The sequence below is a fragment of the Pelodiscus sinensis genome, chromosome 1, assembly GCF_049634645.1.
Source record: "Pelodiscus sinensis isolate JC-2024 chromosome 1, ASM4963464v1, whole genome shotgun sequence".
NCBI classification, from domain to species: Eukaryota; Metazoa; Chordata; order Testudines; family Trionychidae; genus Pelodiscus; species Pelodiscus sinensis.
The window spans coordinates 178,773,002-178,789,333 of NC_134711.1; the positions used below are offsets into that span (position 1 = coordinate 178,773,002).

The window sequence follows — 16,332 nt, forward strand, 5'->3', positions numbered from 1 at the left end:
TGATCGGCACATTCTTGGCCTCTAGGAGGTATCCCACAATGCCCCAGTGTAACCACTCTGGCCAGCACTTTCAACTCTGCTGCTCTCCATGGTCACAGGAAAATCCTGAGAAAATTTGAATTTCATTTCCTGCATGGCCAGTATGGCAAGCAGACCTCATAGCAGGCAGCATACCTCGGCAGCACACATGACCATGAAGGCCAAAGGTCACAAATGAGCACCAGCATGGAGTGTGCAGGAGACATGGACTTCATTGCTGAGCGGGGAGAGGAATCTGTCAGGCAAAACTATGAAGCAGCAAAAGAAATGCAGGTACCTATGCCAAGATCACACAGGGCATGGTGGGAAAGGATATGCCAGGGACGCCCAACAGTGTTTTGTGAAAATAAAGTTGCTGAGGCAGATGTACCAGAAGACAAAGGAGGCAAACAGATGGTCTGGGTCATCGCCGTAAACATGCCACTCCCATGACCAGCTGTGTGTGATCATAGGGGGGAGACCCGACTAGTGTTCTGAGCCAAATCGTGGATTCCTCCCAAGATATTCTTCAGGTAGCCTCGAGCAACAGTGGGGAGGATACAGTGGGTGAAGCAAGGGAAGCTCCGTAACTGATACCACTGAGGCATTATACTACTGTTTGCTCATACCTAACAAAGCATGGATTGCTGACTGTATGAGCCCCTGCTCTCTCACTTCATCCAGACCTTCCCTCCCCCACTCTCCCTACAGCCTCCTGTGGGAAGAGAAAGTTGCACTCTTCTGGAAAATGCGGGGGCTGTTCTGAACACATTGTCACTGTGTGAATCCTTGTCCTGCCACCACTCTCAGATCCCTCCCTCCTCAGGCTCTTCAGTTAATCACCCTCACAGTTAATTTTGTGCCTAATTTCTAATTTGAGTTTGTCTGGCTTCAGCATCCAGACAATGGTTCCTGGTAGACTTCTGTGCTAAATTAAAGAGCCCTTCTTCCCCTTATCAGTTACCTTCTTCAAAGTGCTGTCTCTAGGAAGAGAAGAATGGTTTAAATATTCAGTGACAAAGTGTCTAAGGGAAGCCAGAGTAGGCTTTTTGAAATGACATTCTTTTTCTCACATATTATCTATATCAGCAATAAGGCTCTCACAGATGGGTCCTACTGAAATATAAGTCATAACATTGCTTCATTACTGTGTTCACCAAATTCTGTACAAGTTCGGCTCCCTAAGTAATGGACAGCAATTATTAGTTGTGTAAGCACACCGAAGTATGGTCAGTGCTTTACAAACAGGAGAGCTCACAAACTATCCTACAGAAATGTAAAACATGTTCTTGGGTTTCCCCTCTAAACTTTGTTTTTCCCTATTTCCCTTTACATTTAATTTTTCACCAAAACTTTCCAATTGACTCATTTTAACCCTGTCCATATTCACTTTTTATTTAACCCTCTTTTTACCCCATTTCTAGTTTGTTCCGACTTCTCCTACTTTTCCCATCACTCCTTCTTTCCCCACCACCATTTTTTCACACTGCTTTTCTGTTAGTCTCTTTCTTTTTCCCTGGTAGGGGCCTGATCCAGTCCCTACTGAAGCCAGTGGGAAGGTTTCTATTGACTTTAGGGTTCAGGAGAGATCAGTTTCATCATGGCTACTGTGAATGTTTCACTCCCACCACTGCACTCTGCAATCTCCACCACCTGGGGAAGCAGAGATCTTACCTAGCAAACACTTGGTAGGGCTCTTGCCTTACATAGGAGAAATGGGAAATGGGAGCTCTGTAGGCACCAATGCCCCACATGAGCTTTCCAATACAGTCAGCGCCTGGAAAAACTGCTTGGTCCACTCTGCCTCTTTCCCAGGCCAATTCTGACTTTTCTTATGCTACTTAGCACAGGAGGAGCCTTTTGGATGGAATGAAGCCTGGTGGTGGTATAACTTCTGTTCTGCGCACTGCTGTGGGGAATGCCTCGAGGCGCTAATGCCACAAAACAACACCCCAGTTCAGTCATCCCTAGGGAAAGGGCCACAGGGAGAAAGTGGCTGGTTTCTCCACTCTACCGAGATGCAATATCCACTATAAAAGATACCCTTTTATGCTATTGCATTCTTTCTAGTGGAGGCTGCTCAAGTCTTCAAAGGATTATTAAATCTTCCAAGTATTATTGCCTTCCACATCACTGGTTTTCTCTATAATGGCAGCTTCATATTCTGACAGTTCGGAGAGGAAAAAACCTGGGCTAACAGCTGTGTAAACTTCCAGAAAAGTCCAACACAGAGCTTTTCAAGCCCACTAATTGCTCCACCATTACTTATATTTGTTCATGAAACTGCCAACAGATGGGTAATGCTCTTCCAATGCAATAGTTACCTCCACACACACATATTGAGATATGACTGTAAAATGTTTTGTTTGTTCCCTTTACTTTGATTCTCCATGATGTGTGAAAACTGCCTCAAAATGTTTTTGAAGTGTTTTCGATGCAGCATGGCATAGGGAGAGCAGCTGAGCATAATTCAGCCTTTTCAGTGGTCTACATCCCTATCCTCTGAAGATTTTGTCAAAGTCTTCCAAGCAGACATTGGAAACCAAGATTCTCCAGTCCTAATACAGTGTATAACTGATCATGTATAACTGATCTGAGAGCATCTTTTTTTTTCTAAAAAGATGTGAGGTCATCTTTATACATTGTAAAGGGCATATCTACACTACAATCAGAGGTGTCATTGCAGCACTGGTCAACATATTGCCCTAGTTTTAATCTAGAGAACATGGCTAAAAATAGCAGAAAGGCAGAAGCAGCATGGGCTTCCATGTAGACTGTTCAAACTAGCAGTGATGCTAGCTCATGCCACCATGTCCTCACTGCTATTTTTAGCATGCTAGCTAAAGCTACCACTGGTATGCTCATCACAGATACAGTTCCACCTCCAACTGTAATGTACACATACCCAAAATAGGTTTTTTAATTGCTTAATGGCTCATCTTTAAATTTAGAATCCACACAAAGATATTTTCAATCACTTCTTTTTAGTGTCCAGATTTGCGTAACTGGTATAGCTATGGCTAACTTACCCAATTTATGTCAGATGAATTTGAGCATGAATAGGGACATTCCTGGGGAGGAAGGGGGATAGGAAGATTGAGGAACAGAGATTAAACTAGAAAAGAGTTCATAGAATCATAGAATCATAGAGCTGGAAGAGACCTCAGGAGGTCATCAGGTCCAGCCCCCTGCCTAAGGCAGGACCAATCCCACCAAAATCAACCCAGCCAGGGCTCCATCAAGCCAAGACTTAAAAACCTCTAGGGATGGAGATTCCACCACCTCCCTAGGTAACCCATTTCAGTGCTTCACCACCCTCCTAGTAAATAGTTTTTCCTAATATCTAACCTAGACCTTTCCCACTGTAACTTGAGACCATTGCTCCTTGTTCTGCCATCCATCACTACTGTGAACAGCCTCTCTCCATCCTCTTTGGAACCTCCCTTCAGGAAGTTGAAGGCTGCTATCAAATCCTCTCCCTCCCCCCCCCCCTTCTCTTCTGTAGACAAAATAAACCCAAATCCCTCAGTCTCTCCTCATAGGTCATGCTTTCCACCCTAATCATTTTGGTCACCCTCATCCTTTCTATAGTGGGGAGCCCAGAACTGGACACAATACTCTAGATGTGGCCTCACCAAAGCCGAATAAAGGGGAATAATCACTTCTCTGGATCTGCTGGCAATGCTCCTCCTAATGCACCCTCATATGCCATTAACCCTCTTGGCTACAAGGACACACTGTTGACTCATATCCAGCTTCTCAACCACTGTAATACCCAGGTACTTTTCTGCTGAAATGCTACTTAGCCATTCAGTCCCCAGCCTGTAACAATGCTTGGAATTCTTCCATCCCAAGTGAAGGACTCTGCACTTGTCCTTGTTGAACCTCATCAGATTTCTTTTGGTCCAATCCTCTAATCTGTCCAGGTAACTCTGGACCTTATCCCTGCCCTCCAGCATATCTACCTCTCCCCCTAGCTTAGTATCATCTGCAAATTTGCTGAGGGGATGCAATCCATCCCCTCATCCAGGTCATTAATAAAGATGTTGACCAAAACTGGCCCTAGAACCGATCCTTGGGGCACTCCGCTAGAAACCGACCATCAACCTGATATCGAGCCATTGATTACTACCAGTTGGGCCTGACAGTCTAGCCAGCTTTCTATCCATCTTACAGTCCATTTATCCAATCCATATTCCCTTAACTTGCTGGCAAGAATATTGTGAGAGACTGTATCATAAGCTTTGCTAAAGTCAAGGTATATCACATCCATTGTCTTCCCCATAGCGACAGAGCCAGTTACCTCACCATAGAAGCTAATCAGATTGGTCAGGCACAACTTGCCCTTTGTGAATCCATGTTGACTATTCCTGATCACTTTCCCCTCTTCCAAGTGCTTCAAAATGGATCCTCTCCATGATTTTTCTGGGGACTAAGGTAAGGCTGACTGGTCTATAGTGACCTGGATTGTCCTTCTTCCCCTTTTTAAAGATGGGCACTACATTTGCCTTTTTCCAATCATCCGGGATCTCTCCCGATCTCCATGAGTTTTCAAAGATAATGGCCAAAGGCTTCACAATGACTCAATCTTAAAGACAGTGGCTAAAAATAGTACTTTTCAATAGAAGTGTTCAAAAGTATTCATTACCTGAATGATCGCTTAAGTTCATGTCTGAGCCAGAGAGCACAAGAATGGTAGTTTAACTCCCACCTGTTGATTTTGCATGTCACTTTTAGCATTTCCTATATAATTAAGCAGGCTCACTTGTAAATAATACTGTCGGTTGTATGTAAAGTTCCACTGACTAATCTTTTTCCCAGATTAGTTATTTTATTTTGAAGTGAAATCTTTAACAGCATTGTTTTGCGGCTATTTCCTCAAGTCTTTTGCTTCTGTGTCTTGCAGCTTTGAATGAACCATATGTCTTTAATACTGTTCCACCTTCCTCTCAGCAGTTCCTTTTGATCACACCTGGAAGTCTTAAGATACAAGAATTCATTTTCCAGTAACATGCTAAGATACCAGAATGTCCAATGAACTTCTAGTATGAGTTTTGTATCTTTGTACTGTATATGGAAGCATCCACGTACTCATCAGTAATGAGACTAAGTATTTTTGGTAATATTTTCAAGTTTTTAAAATAGACTTCTGGGGGGTTTTCCCCAGTAAGATGTGCTTAGAATCTGAAATGGGTTCACTCTGTTCCTATCTAGTCCCATCAAGGACAGCACATGGCAGGTAAATCCCTACCTAAAAAGTGGACCGCATATAGGTCCTGTTCCTAATCTTCCCTTGCAGACCACCTACCTTTCTTGAATACATCTATGTCATTATGCCTCATTGCACATCTGGCTGTTTGGACATCCAGATTACATGCAACAATTCTATTTAGGGCTTATCTTCATTGCAAAGTTAATTCCATTTAAAATTAGAGCATTCCTCAAACTGTTGTCTGTCCACACATAAAACTCCTTAACAGAAGTCCAGTGGTGCTTTTTAATTTAAGTTAGCTAATTTAGCAGCTGCTAACATGACCATGCTGTATCACAGGCACAGAACACAGGCTAGTACCAGTTAGTGCCATTCCAATGCCTTCTCGCAAATTTAGTGTGTGCCCAGAAGACAGACAAGTCTTTCCATAGTCCACAATTAAAGAATTCATAGAGCAGTTCAACTTAGTGTAGTGCTGAGAAATGTGGGATGTAACCTCCCCAGCAGCCTTAGTGCACCACACAAGTGAGTACAGCACCCCAGAGGATGTAGTCCAAAGATTATTTCACGGCATGGCTGCACTTACTTGAGTGAAGTAACTTACTTAAATGTGTAAAATTCAAGTTAGGTCGGCACTGACAACATACCCTGAACCTGACAACTCTCCTACCTCCTCAGGTCAGCCAACATCATTCCAGACTAAAAAAAGAGGGGAAAAAAACCCTTTCATTCCTCAAAAAGTACATCCATTTTCACTCTAGCTGCTTTATGTACCTTTCAGATAGAATTCATATCAAATGATGTCAGAAGTGTGATTCCACTTTGTTTTTCATAGTAATTCCTCGCTGGGTTTCTAAAGTAGTATGCTGCTTTAAACAAGGTAACCCATATTCCAAATATCTTTAATTTCCTAGTATTCTTTGACATCAGATGCCTTGAGACCCAGATATTCAAACCTTTTTGATACTCTGTCACTTTCACTTTTAATGCAGAATTGTTACAAATTACAGAATTCCAAACAGGCATGCCGCTTTTTCAATTGCCTGTTCTGATGTCAGTCACTCAAGCATCATGAAAGACTTGATAGCCTCTTCCTGAAAGTGCTCATTTCAACAGAAAGTGTGGAATGCTCATACGGTCAGATTTAAGTCTGAAGCTATGATGAGACAAGAGGACAATTGTCGGACACAGCTGTAGAAAGCTCTTTTCTTTCTCTTTGTGTTCCATTCTTCTAAAGTTTTTGTGCTTATACAAATGATTGAAGCTATAGTGTGATCTGTTTTGGAGGCTGTATGCTGAGCTGAGTGGCCTGCTAGGCTAGGCTAGGATGAGAGATTACAACACTAACAATTTTATGTTCATATTTATGTGGATTACAGGAAAACATAACACTATGCACCATGTTATGATCGGTAAATCCATAGTAATTCCACTGCCTTCTGAAAGAAATCATTCCAGCATAATGCAGACCAAAATCTATTCCTCAGATTAAATCAAAGCTTTAGAAGACCTACAATTTAAGGATTCCATGAAAGTGATGGATATTCTGATTAAGACTTGCTCTGGCACTCCCTTATCAAAGCACATATAGTGCATGTCTAAACTACATCCCTCTTTCGAAAGAGGGATGCAAATTAGACAGATCGAAATTGCAAATGAAGCTGGGATTTGAATTTCCCACACTTCATTTGCATAATGGCAGCTGTGCGTTCTTTCGAAAACAGGTATTTCAAAAGTGAAACAGCCATCTAGACACGTATTTTTTGAAAAAAAAAACACCTTTTTTAAAAGATCCTGTACTCCTCAAAAAAATGAGGAGTACAGCATCTTTCAAAAAAAGGGTTTTTTTCAAAGGAACCGCATCTAGGCGGCAGTTTCACTTTTGAAATACCCGTTTTTGAAAGAACACACGGCTGCCATTATGCAAATGAAGCACAGGAAATTCAAATCTCGGCTTTTCGAAAGAGTGATGCAGTCTAGACATATAGGCTGCGTCTACACTAGCATGATTTTGTAGAAATACTTTTAACGGAAAAGTGCTTTTGCGCAAAAGCATCCATGTCCAGTATAGACACACTTTTGCTCAAGAAAGCTCCGATGGCCATTTTAGCCATCGGGCTTTCTTGTGCAAAAAATTAAGGTACCTGACCACAATGGCCCTCTTGCACAAGTATTCTTGGCAAGAGGGCTTATCCCTGAGCAGGAGCGTCAAAGTATTTGCCCAAAAAGTACTGAATTCTTACATTAGAACGTCAGTGCTCTTGAGCAAATTCAAGTGGCCAGTGTAGACAACTGGCAAGCTTTTGCGCAAAATCTTGCCAGTCTAGACGCTCCCATATTGTATAGTCACAGTGTATGTCTCCCCCCCCCCCCACCCTAACATCTCCAGTTATGTTCTTATTTAGCCACAAATGCATCTTACCTAAATCAGATATGTTAGCCATAGGTATATTTAGTTTTTACCAGACAGGTAAATGTGGACACTGAATGAAAGTGTTTTAAAATACCGTTGTTTTTTTCTAAATTTGAAGTTGAGCCATTACACAATTGTTTTTACATGATGGGTAGGTACACACTCCACAACTGGAGGTGTAGAGGTTTGCAGCAAATCAAAGAATCAAAACAGAAAGGTGGAAAGTGAAAAAAAAAAAGGAAAGATAAAGCCTCTGAATGCCAATAATTGACATGGTGGCAATTCAGCAAGATTCTAGTTATTTAGATTTTAAGATATGTACAACCCCAGTCCTCAACTATGAAGAGGAATGTGATCCTATTAAGATATTAGCAACATTTTAATTATGTGTAACTTAAAATGGAGCAGTAGGTTGCAGTTTACTACTTAAAAGGAGTCATTAAAAAAGAAGAAGTACGTTGCTCACTCCTGGATGCTAAAAGAGACCTAACTACAGTAATCACATCTTGGCATACCATAATAACTTATGAGAATTTTAATAAATGCACAAAATAGTACCGAAAATTGTTCAGGGTTTTTCACAATACCATCTAAAATAAAGACATGTAACTGTATACTCTATATAATTACTAAGCTGTCACTAATTACTGTGCTGTACACTGAAAGATAACTTTAAAAATACTCTTATCTGCATTCTGCCATTTTTGAGTTCCTGGCAAGAGCATTTATAGTGTATGAGTGTGGAAAATTGACAGATTCTGCATATTTTGTGCTTTTTCATGATGTTTGCTACATTCAGCCCAATATAAGATTTCAGATATGTTTCCCAGCTCATCTCACTGTGTAAATCAATGTATTAAGCCAGCCTAGCAGAAAACCAGAGCAGGCAGACAGAAAATGTGCTTATTCTAAATTTTTAAAAATGGTGAGCTGTTTTTTTTATAAAATGTAATGGTGAATAAACATTTAAATAGTGGGTTACTCGCTAGAGCGTACACCACACGTCATGTATCCAAGACAGGAAGAAACATACTGGAGGGGGAAAAAAGGCTTATTGACTCAATACATTTGATTATTAACAACAGAAAAGCATCTACATACATCACTTAAATAAAAACTGCAACTATTAAGCCGACACTAGTTATATATTTCTGCAGAGGGGAAAAAGCAGATTTAGAAAAAGCAACAAGTCTATCATTCAAAGCATATGTCTATATGTTAGCAACTATAATTAAGGGATTTTTTTTTTTTACTTGGTGGAAATGGAGCAGCAGACTGAACATTTGACCCTGTTCCTTTTCAGTATGAGTTTCTTTGCCCTTTTGCATAACTCTTTGTGCTTTTGAAACTACAGGTTAAACCTCTAAAATCCGGGACTTTCAGATCGGGCAAAATCCATGATCTGGGAGGACCACAGATATTGCTGGATCAGAGAGCCCTGGCTGGCCAAGTTCAGGGATTGGGCTGGCAGTGGAGAGCGCAGCCCCAGTGGCAGTGGAGCCAGTGTGGTGAAGAGCACAGTCTGCAGCTGGTTCTGGTGTCAGGAGCTCAGCCCCAGATGGGAGCACAGCCCCAGCCAGGCCAGTATAGTGAGGAGTGTATCAGAGGCAGCGTGGCCAGCAGCTGGGAGAACAGCCCAGCCCAGGCAAGAGCACAGCTCCACAGGGTTGGGGGCAGTGGTGTTGGCAGCAAGGAGCAGGGCCAGGAGGGGAGTCTTGACCGCTGGTTCAGCAAACTCCATGGTTCAGGACCACTCAGGTCCTGAGGGTGCTGGACCAGGGAGGCCCCACCTATATTACTATTACCTGTGGGAATTTATCTATCCCTTCCTGTCCTTCTGGTTTATCTCCCTCTCGAGGAGAATAATCTAAACAACAAGGAAAAGTAATTAGCATTGTAGGTATAAGTACATGTTATGGATTTTGGGTAGGAGGGAAAGGAAATACTGATTTGCTATCAAATACCATAATGAATAGGAGAACCAGTTCATAAATTCAAAGTAAACCTGTTTCCTTATACACCATAAAGGTGAACAACTACTTAAATCATGGATTTATTACTTTTGGTATCTGATAGTTGGAGGAAATATAATGTTCTCTGAAGGATACTAGAAAACCTTGATGCCAACCAGTGGGCCATAAAAAAGCAAGAAGAAAAGGAGTGTTAATAAAATCTGAGAACCCAATGACTATATAAATAACATTAATAAGGGAGAAAACCCTACAAATTCAAAGACTGCAGAACACTTGGAGTAATTAACGCAGGTTGTAATGCTAAGAATTAGCAAAGTGCAAGCAGCGGTTTGGCTTTTGAGTACAAAACGTCATATGATGGAGGCAGGCTCATTCTCTTCTGAATCATTAATTTGTATTATTTACAGTCCATTATTCTGAAGAAAGCTGAGGCTGAATGGCCATTGTCCGGTAAGCAGTCAAGGTCATGGGCTTAATACTCATTTACACAAAGATCCCTTTTTACCACTCTGGCAGTGTAAAGTGACCTTAGAGTTCAAGGTAACGCAAATCAGGCCTAGAAAGAATGAATATAGTTCTTTCTAAGGGTCGGAGTGATCAGAGAAACAAATATGCTATTGAATTGAGAAATAACTAAAGAAAATTGATGAGTAGCCCTGTGATACCTTAGAGCTGTGGTGTCCAACACACTAGCCACGTGTGGCTATTTGGCTGCTTGAGTGTGGCTAGTTCACTATAGCAATAGCCACTATAGTGGCTACTACTTCAGAACTGGTTGGAGACCCTGGCCTTAGAGACTAAATATATATATATATATATATATATATATATATATAAATCAAAAGCTTTTGTGGGCAAAACCCACTTCATCACATGAGATGATCTATCCAGGCGAAACCATTACTTCCCCCTCAACAGGCAAGAGAATAGAAACTAGCAGCTCTTGAAGGATAGAAGGGAGAGGAGAGATAGAGATGCAAAAGGAAAGGGCCATTGCTGACTTTATGTCTCCCTTCTGGAGTCTGGGGAAAATCTTTTGTTTAAAAAAAAAAACAGGGTAGGGAGGCAGTAGAAATTCTTCACTTAAGTCAGGGATAGATCAACCATTTATTTACCTAGGTTCCCCATCTACAGAATCAGGACTTTACACGTTTGATCTTGAACCGTCTCATAAGCTACCAGCTGATTTCTCATGAACTTTTTCCTTTACTCAAAATAGCCATATCTCATTATTTCTAATAGGACAGAAATCCTGTGATGAAGATGGGTTCTGTGTTAAGGCAATTTGGAGGGGGAAAAAGGAATTGGTGAGCAGACAGAAACTAAACATTTCAGGTAGCAGGATGAAGCAAGATGTAGACAGTGGGTTCAGGGAGAGAGGCTGATTGGAATAGGGAAGCAAAATATGGGAGTTGAGACAGAGAAGAATAGAAGGAGTAGGAAACTGAGGAGGAAAAATATGGAACAAATGAAAGCGTGGTGAATGGCATGGTAGAGCAGGGAGATGAGGGACAATCAAAGAGAAGGCATGAAGGAAAAAGAGGGGGAAAATGACAGTATCCATACCCTAGGCCTGGGATCTGAAGGTTAGCAAATTCCTTCTCTGAGCAGCCTGTTGGGGAAGCCTGAATACATGTGCATGCATTTACAGCTTAATTTTGAACCTGAAGTGAATGCCCAGAGTTCAGAGACAAGTTACATGACCCCAAAGATCCATAGTCAAAACACAGACCAAAGAGCAGTGGGATTTATTATCTTTTAAATCATTATTTCAAATCCAGACTCAAGGTTTTTGAGCACTTAACATTGAAAATACCTGCAGTCGGAGAGTGAGAAGGATGCCTCCAAAAATAAAACTCTCCTGCCAGTAGGGGCTTGGCGGCACTTCAATGGCCTCCTACAAAAAAAAGAGGCTTAAAGGTTCAATTGCTCATGATTAACCTTTCCAATTATGCATGCAGCTGGGGGAAAGTTAAGCAGCCCACAATCACAAATCAGTCTCCTCCAGCCAAAAAGTATTAAGGATGCATTAGGGTGAGAACCTGTGGAGTTCCCATTCCCCCGGGGCAGGATAATGTGCTCCTAGGGTCAGATCCTAAGCCTACTGCACTCAATAGGAATATTTGCATTGACTTAAAAAGACTTCAGCTTTAACCTGTACTTTGTCTTCTAGACATGAGAGCTGGGATAGCTTCTTAGGGGAGACTACTTTGAAAAATACTGAGTCTCTACATTGTGCCAAGGGTGAGTCAGGAGAAGTGCAGGAAGAATACAACAAGAAGTAAGAGTCTGTACATTATCATTTTTAATTTATTTGTATGCAGTAACAAAGAGTCCCAGTCATAAAGCCTGACCTCACTGTGCTAGGTGCTGTACAAACATAGAAAAATAGGCCCTGTCTCAAACAGTTTGAATATTACACACATGATATAAGCATGTGTGATGTGTTTGTCTCACCACATGGCATCTCCTATTGGTCAGTCCTGGGAATTAGCTCTACTGCTCTACTAAGTGTGCCCTTTTTTGGCCAGTGTTTTGCCCATCATTACCTGCCTTTTTTTGTCTCCACCACCTCAGTCTCTGGATTCCTCATAGACCCAAAGCCCCATCCCTCATGATACTGCCCTCCTGTAGTTACTCCTAGGCCTTGCCCCTAGGCCCATCTTGCTTCAGTGACCTTCTTCATCTAGCCCCTTTCCTTAGAGGCAGACTCCACTTGTCAGAATTTGGCCATTCATCATTGGCAAGGGAGGTTGGACCTGCCGCCTTTTCCTACCCTGGCTACCCCTACGCAGCCGTAGTATCACCTTAGGCCTTGGTAGCAAGCTTTCAGTCTGGGAGTTTGCTGGGTTGGAGATCCCCAACTCCTCCTGCCTTTCCCTAGCACTGCTCTTTCCCAAGAACCTGTCACTAGCAGACAGCCTGGTCTATCTTACTCTTCAGCCAGAGTGAGACTGTCTGAGCTCCCGCTAACCAGCCATATTTTATACAGGCCCGCTGGGCCCTGATTGGCCATTCATCATCATAGCCCAGGGCAGCCCTTTTCCAGGGCTGTGTTTTAACCTCTTATCAACTAGTGTGGGGCAACCACCCCATTACAGTGTGTCATAATAGTTCTTAAGTACAATATTATAAAAGACATGTGTGTTTAACCTTTTTTTTCAAAGTTGTGAAATGACTTCCTGAGGTTATTCCACTCTCTATCTTTCTGACTGGTCTGAGTCCTTTATTCCAAATATACCCCTCACAAATTCTAATTAGTGTATGTGATTTCCACTTTAACTATTTGCCATATACTGTCCCAGGCAGAACATACAGCAGAATAAGAATGTTCTTTGTTTCCACAGCTTCAACATTTGTAATGTCTGTGAACATCAACTATCATACCACTGGGGTGCCAATAAATATTGTAACAAATGTAGGTGTTCTCCAGACTGCACTTTTACCCAGAGAGGTCTCAAACACTTGTGGCACCCTGCCATGTGAGAAGTGTTCCTAGCTCAGGCAGCTGAGGGAAGATTCTATGTATGCCTATTTCCTATCCTCCTCATTTACAGGAGGTAAAAGCTATTCTTGGTGGTGGTGGGGCGAGGAGCAGGGCAGAAACAGCAAATAAAAACAATAGTTGAACTGGTAATTCAGAAGTTAAATTACTTGTGGATGGATCCAACGTTTAGAGTTCAGAAGATGTCTCTGTGGCAAGATGATAGTAGTTTTACTCTGGGATTTCTTGGGACTGCATGATTAGATTATGTATTGCTATGGAGATCAGGATGGCTCCTCTGCCATCTTTTGTCCACTAATTCCACCCTGGGGGCTAGAAGGACTTAAGAGTATTTGTCAGAGATTTCACTTTCAAGACTGAAAAGGAGAGAGCAGCTGTGTGCTTGTATTCCCCAGCTGTATGAATGTCTTTACTGAGATGTGTTTTCAATGAAAACGTGCTCTAATATTCCTAGGTGTGGCGAGGTCGAGCAGACCGGACTGCGGGGTCCCCCGTTTCTCCGCTCACCTGCGCCTCTAACCCTCAGTCTCTTCCCCTGGGTCTCTGCCCTTCTGTCTCTGCCCCTGGGACGGCAGCCGCTGCGCCCTGGCTTACTCCCAGCCAGTGGGTGGTGAGGGGCTCCCCGCCCTCGGCCCCGCTCACGAACCGGCAACGGGGTTTTGCCCTCCGGCGGGCCCGGCCCTCTGTCCTCCTCGGGTGGGGGGATCGGAGCCGTTCGCCTCCTGTCCCAGTCCTCGGGTCCCCGGGGTGGGAGGTCTCCCGCTGGGTCTGGGCTGCCGGGGTCCGGCTCTCCTCCTCCGGTCTTCCGGTTCCTCCAGTCCCTCGCTCCGGGTTGCCTGCGGGGACAGAGGTAATGCCGGCAGCCCCCGTCCCTTCCAGCCCCTCCCCCTTTTGAGCCGGCACGCCCAGGACGTGCCGCTCCCCCCCGCGTCTCCCGTCCGCCTCCTCCCGGGTCCTAATGCCTGCCGCGACCAGCGTGCCCGCTGCCGTGCGCACCCGCCCATCTGCCTCCTTGGCCCATGGACTCGGCTCCCGCTGGGTGCTTTCCCCGGGACTCGGCCCAGCCGCGCTGCCCGGCGCCTCACCGAGGGCGTGGATGTCAGTGCGGGGAGCTTCTTCCCCGTCACACTAGGGTTGCACCTGACCTGGCAGCACAAAAACATTGTGCACTTATATTAATATTTTCTGTGTGGTTAGCTTTAATTGAGGCATACCATTCCATTCCTGCCTTGAAACTAGATAACAAGCAATATTAATTTTAAGTTTGGCAGAAAGTGGGATCCAATGAGTCCCTTGTCAGGATGGTAGCATCCTGACAGGATCTATGTTTTAAGGGAATAGTTGTTTCACAAAGTCTCTCTAAGCATGATAGACCAAGCTTTTTTATGTTTATGTAAATAGACACATTCTAAGTTTCACAGTCCTTTTTCTTAAAATATCTGCCCATTCACTGTTGGCTTCAAAAAGCTAGTTAAACATTTCCTTACTATGCTGTAAAAGACCTGACGAGGCAACATGTGGGGGGTACTCTCCCATTGAGACCCTCCCTTTATTTGCTTACAGACTTTAAATTTACCCAAACGGTCCTAGAGTGAAGTCCAAATGTCACAACCTCAGGATTCTTACATGACTTTTGTCCAGATTTTTTTGCATGTCTCATACAACTCACCCTTCTAAGCACAGGATTACTAGATTTCCTCAGTGTCACCTGATAAATGAAGAAACTTTAAAACAATCTCTTCCCCGCCCATCACCTGAAGTAACATGGTCGCCCCATGTAACTCAGCATACACAACTTGTGGGTTCCTCTTAGTCCAGCAAGGTCCCCGAACTTTGTCCACTACAGTAAGCCCTTGAAACTTTCCCTACTCAGGTTCTTTATTATCCCACCCCTTAATCAGGACAGCAGGCTCCAGAATAACTCTCCTGAACCTTTCCTTTCGCAGGTATCCTCCCCCGCACTTTTCCACTGCCTTCACCAAGAAACTCTCAACTCTCTGCAGGAATTTTCCAACAACTTTCTTCCATTTCTTCATTCATCTGGGGAATCTGGGAGTCCTTCCTGGTGCCCCTGACTGAGCTTCTCTGCTCCAGGTACCTTCTCTTCTCCCACCCCGAGAGGGCCTGCAGAAAACATCTTTGCTCTCCCAACAGCTCCCCCCTAATCTGAGCACCTTTCTTCATGAGAAGCTTCTAGTCCCTCCTCATCTGAGATGATTAATAAAGACCCTAGAGGGAGGTGGCTAATTAGCTGTCTAGGGCCAGCCACGTTGCAACAATGTCAATGAACTTTGTGGCACCCTCACAAGGCCCTTTTGCAGCTGCCATCCCAGCCCTGCAACTAAGGGAATTCAGGGACTGCTTCTGCATCCTGTGGTACCCTCAAGGGACCAAGGAGGAGGCAAGGCCTCGGCCCACCTTTGCACCAGCCCGTAGAATGGGCTCACTGACTGCTGGGTCATTCTGATTTCAGATGACCGTACATCCCACTTTCGTTGGGACAGTCCCTCGTCTTTTTTAAGCCCTTTCCTGGCTGTCCCAACTTTTTTGGCCAAAATTGTCCCATTTGCTCTTGCTGACTTGACCAGGGGGTAGGAGCAAATGGAACAAATACTCGTTTTTGTTTAAAAAAAATTAAATGCAGAGGCATATGCAGGGGACATTGAGCAGTAACCCCAAACCAGCGCAGGGGTAGGTAGGGCTCAAGCGACAGGCCCGTTGATGGAGGAAGCAAAATCCCCCAGCCACCCACCACTTGCAGTGCAGAGTGGCTTAGAAAGGCCATCTACCCACCCACCTCCGCCCTCGCTTCCCACTGTTCTCGAAAGCAACCAGCACCTCACTGCATCCCCTGGGAGAAAGGGAGTCTCTTCAGCTTTCTCTGCCCCAAGTGCTGACTCCCCAGCTTTGATTGACCAGGAAATGTGGCCAATGGGATGTGCAAGAGCAGTGTCTGTGGTCTGCAGCATGTAGAGACCTCCTGACACACACCCCTGCTTAGATGCCAGTGTTAGAGGGGTGTGCTTGTCACTTTTGGGAGCTGCTCTAGTAATTGCTGCCCCTCTGATCCCATCCTGCACCCAAGCTCCCTGCCTCAACCGAAAGCCTGCACCCCATGCCTCCTCCCAGAGCCCAACTCCACATGCTTCCTACAACCAAACTCCCTCCCACAGCCAGACCTCTAACGCCCTCTCCTACCCGAACTCCCTCC

The 16,332-nt window shown here is 43.9% G+C and overlaps 1 long non-coding RNA gene across 1 annotated transcript in view; it reads right to left on the reverse strand.

Annotated features, from left to right (window-relative positions):
• Positions 1 to 14,011, reverse strand: part of LOC142820880 (uncharacterized) — a 30,133-nt gene extending 16,122 nt beyond the window's left edge. The window contains exons 1-2 of the long non-coding RNA XR_012897835.1: positions 13,271 to 14,011; positions 11,433 to 11,513 (exon numbers count right to left, since the gene is read on the reverse strand). This is a non-coding gene — a long non-coding RNA (uncharacterized LOC142820880). The remainder of the gene's footprint in view (positions 1 to 11,432; positions 11,514 to 13,270) is intronic.
• Positions 14,012 to 16,332: the final 2,321 nt, after the last annotated feature.